Genomic DNA, 4,874 nt, shown 5'->3' with positions numbered 1-4,874 from the left:
TGATATACATCTGTATTTGATGAAAGGTAATGCATAATTTATGTTCATTGTTGTAAGTATTCAAAATAGCTAAATAGAATTCGTTCTCACACACGACGGTTATAAAAATAGTTACAGTTCATCCTATTTACTATAAAGTATTCTCTGAACAACAATGATTTAACTCTTTCCGATGACAATATTCCTTTCTATTTACCAGTTCAATTGTACATACCACCGATAAAGGCCTACATTTCCCTATCATTTTGTAAGATTTGCTTTATGTGTCTTCACTGAACTCTTAAATGTCAAGAACAAATTAAAATGGTTGGAATACATAAGAATTCGCGCTATCGGCACATACATGAACACTAACACATTATTCCTTTTTGCTAAATATCTCAAGAAATGTACTTTAAACGAAATACATTAAAATAGCGCTATTGACGATTTACAATTACAATCATGGACTCTAAATTGTGGTTTTTACAATCTGTATTTTATGTTTTGCACTTTACAAAAAAAAGGCTTTTATGGGTAATGAAAATATCAAGTTTCCACTCTGAATGGAAAAAAAACATTACTGTAACAATTATTGAAATTACACGACCAATGTGTACGAAATAGACATGGCTGTGATTTGGAAACTGGTCAACTCAGTTGTTAGCAATTTACACCAATAATGATTCAAATCAATGCACTACCTTCAATTCGCGACCGTACAGTCGATCAAGCCATCATCGCTGTGTGGGAATGAACACAATGATTTAAAACAGGGGGCTGAGGAATAAATTTGGGCAAACATTTGTGAGTGCAAATAAAGGAGGCCTTGAACCAGGAATAGCCTGTGGACTGTGGACTGTGAACAGTTCCATCCACAACATTGTGATATGGAGCGTGCTACATATTGCCCAGTCACATTGTCCCAAACCTAAAGTGGATTTTCTTGGACAAAAAAAAATATTACTGGGAGCAATTCCTAGCACAAGAAAATTAAAAAGAAAAGAAAACACTATATTCACGTCAAGCGAAAACTTACGTCATGTATGTACGTCTTTGACTACCTTTGACATTACGTGTAATGACTCGCTGAATCTAATGTTTTTGAGGATGCACAGACAATATGTTGCTTTTGACGTGTCATATTACACATTCTATCTTAAGTTATCTAAATGATGTTAACATTAAAACATGTTATTCCACATCGACGTTCTTACACAAGCTGTCATTGGTCAGAATCGAATCACATGACCTACTTTAAATAGACTATTGCCGGCGCGGTGATATTGCCCGCGCGTGCACAGACTAATGCCAGGCTCTATTGCCGGCTGGATTTATTTCGACCATTGCACGTACATCTATTCTGCGCACGTTTTCCAGTTTTACGGGCTCGAGGTGGCAAACTAACTACAGTAAGTCACACAAGCTTAATTCTTGCAGAAATTTGAATAAACACAATTACAGATTAGCTCCTACAAATAATGCATGCCATGCCCGTATTCGATGCTTAACTGCAAGTACAAATTGGAAATGCACCTTGAAAGGGAAACTTTTCTATCGATGACGAATAATGAATGAAGAGTAGCTATGTGAATGATTGGACGAATGATGAGTGGAAGGTGTAATAAAAATAATAACACGTGCCAGCGAGGGCAATATCACAATGTACATGTAGTGCCTGCACAAGGGTTGGCACTCTTTACCAAGATTTGATGATGCCCAAGCCGAAGGCGAGGGCATCATCAAAATTTTGGTAAAGAGTGCCAGCCCGAGGAGAAACATATAATTAGGGCGCAAAATCTACAACATCATATTCATATATATATATATATATCATTAGTAGCAGAGCATTATAGACTTATTTCAAAAGAATAAGGATGTCGCCTGATGATCATTGAGGAAACGTGAAACTCTGAGTAACGACTTATAACATCCTTATTCTTTTGAATTAAGTATATATATATATATATATATATAATTAAGCAATAACCCCCGCCGAAGGCGGGTATACACGAGATTTTGGTACAATTTTGCGACATATAGCACGAGCCGAATGGCGACTGCTATATGGAGCGAATTGTACCAAATTCGAGTGTATACCCGCCTTCGGCGGGGGTTATTGCTATTATATTATATCAAAATATGTGTCTATTTCTTCTAAATGTGATTCTGTGGTTATTTATATGCCTGAAAAGGCGAATTCGGACGTACAGATAAAGATCGTTGGTAATAGATCGTCGGGAACGAGTATATTTTGTTGAGTGGATACGTTCATGTCACCCCCCACACACACACACACACACACACTGCATGAACACAAACCATACACTGCATTGTATTGCATTGATAAATTACTTTATTTACATCACATAATGCATAACGAAAACGCGTTGAAAACTAGCAACAAAGAAAACGGGGCAAGAGGTCAAAGAAAGTAACAATTTTGTTTGGATATTTACATAAGAACAATACAATCTTGTACACTCAAAAATAGATGTCTCGGCGTTGAATCAGTTGAATCGGAGAAAGCTCGAGACAGTAAATCAGAGACGCGACGTTACACAGTCTACTTTAATTTAATGGTTAACAAATTGAACATTGACTGAACCTGAAAATGTACAGTTTTGAAATAATCCTTGACGCACTTGACTGTTAAAAGTTAAATTGGTGTTGCTTGATTCAACGAGAGCAGGACACTGAGACGGCTCGTTGCATGGAAGAACTTGTACCTTATCAGCGCGGCCAATGATGTTGAAGCCACTGATCGATCGTTGCTTTCGATCGCAAGGTCATCAGTGGAAAATATTTGAACTACTGTAACCCAAACTATTGGACAGGATACCTGACATACCTTTACTCTGAAGAAGTGTTAACTTATTGGTATAAGAATGAACACTTGCTTCATTTTTGTGAGTACTATTCATATGCTAGTTAAGGGGCCCATTTTACCACTGCCAGCCGTGGTAAAATGGGATTTTACCACAGTTATTATCCAATCAGAATGGCACATAGTAGCATGATATATATATATATATATATATATATATATATATATATATATATATATATATATATATATATATATATATATATATATATATATATATATATAATATTTAATATTAATCGTCTGATGATCGCTCGAAGCGTGAAACTCTGAGTAACGACTTATTACATCCTTATTCTTTTGAATTAAGTCTATAATGCTCTGCCACTAATATTTGCATCGAGCGCTGTTTTCTCCATCCAGACACTTACATTCATATGAATATATATATATATACATACATACATACATACATACATACATACATACATACATACATACATACATACATTACATACATACATACATACATACATACATACATACATGCATACATACATACATTCATACACATACATACATACATACATACATACATACATACATACATACATACATACATACATACACACACACACACACACACACACACATACATACATACATACATACATACATACATACAACATACATACATACATACATACATACATACATACATACATGTACATACATACATACATACATACATACATACATACATACATACATACATACATACATACATACATACATACATACATACATACATACATACATGTGCGCGCGCTCACACACACGCGCTTGTACACAGTTTGAACATATCTGCATCGATCGCTAACTGCTGTTTGATGGTTACTGTACATGTCGATTTTGCTACTCTTTGGCTTATTGTTACAATGAATCAGCTGACGGCATTGTTGATTTTTCTCATCCGATGACATGGCTGCTGACAAGCTCAGACACTCCACTTAATTCATGATTGTTCACAAATGTTTGCGTATAATGTTTTTTGCAGCAATGCTTTGTCTGTAGATCCTCATTATCATATCTATATTTAGGGAACCTTCAGTATTTACAAGAGGGGAGGGCGGAGCAAATCAGACATGGTCTGTTAAGTAAAACATGGCCCTCCCATCATCATAATCATCATCATCACTGCTACCATCACCATGATCATATTTTTAAAACAACGTTTACGGACAGTGTGAGTGATAAGGTGAGATGGTACACTCTAACAAAATGCATTGTTTTATTAAACAATTTTCTTACAATATATATATGTAGTTTTGAATGTAAAGCATTCGTAAAAATAAATGTTGAGTGCTCATCTCACTTTTACATCTCAAAACACACAAAACAAATTGACAATAACTGAATCTTCAATTTGGTCACAAGACTACTGACTGTAAAATGTGACCCTCCCCCAAACATGGTAATGCAAAATATGACCCTCCCCAAGAACAGGTTTGTAAAATGTGACCCATCCCCTTGTAAATACTGAAGGCTCCCTTATTACGTATCGTGGTCGTTCTTCAATAGAGCCATTACAAGAATAGAAAGTTGAACATCACAACACAGACTCCTAGTATTACTAGTAGTAAAAAAATCACCATGATTTCTTTTCCTTTTTCCCAAAGCAAAAATAACTGACGAGTAAATAATAGGATTGCATGACGTACAAATCAGAATTGAAAATAAAGCCGCCGGTGAAGTTTTTTTTCATGCTGCTCGTTCATTATCTATAAATGCCAATTCGCATCCAGTACACAAGATTCAATCAATTTGAACGCATGCGCAATATCTTGCTTACGTGAGTGCGACTCCCACAAGTATTAATTTCTCTTTCAGTTTGTGCCAGCGAAATCCAGTCCAACAAATTGAACAAGAGACGCTTACACGGGGAGATTGTTAGCTGTTCCGGATTGGAAAGCAATCAGATGCATGTGACTTTAGATGGTAGCACTGGCAAATCAACTACTCGACGAGATAAAACTCATTTTGTGGATGCCTTATCTTTGAACAAGAT

This window comes from Glandiceps talaboti, chromosome 1, assembly GCF_964340395.1.
Source record: "Glandiceps talaboti chromosome 1, keGlaTala1.1, whole genome shotgun sequence".
NCBI classification, from domain to species: domain Eukaryota; kingdom Metazoa; phylum Hemichordata; class Enteropneusta; family Spengelidae; genus Glandiceps; species Glandiceps talaboti.
The sequence above is the reverse complement of the archived record's forward strand: the minus strand, read 5'-3'. Positions refer to the sequence as shown.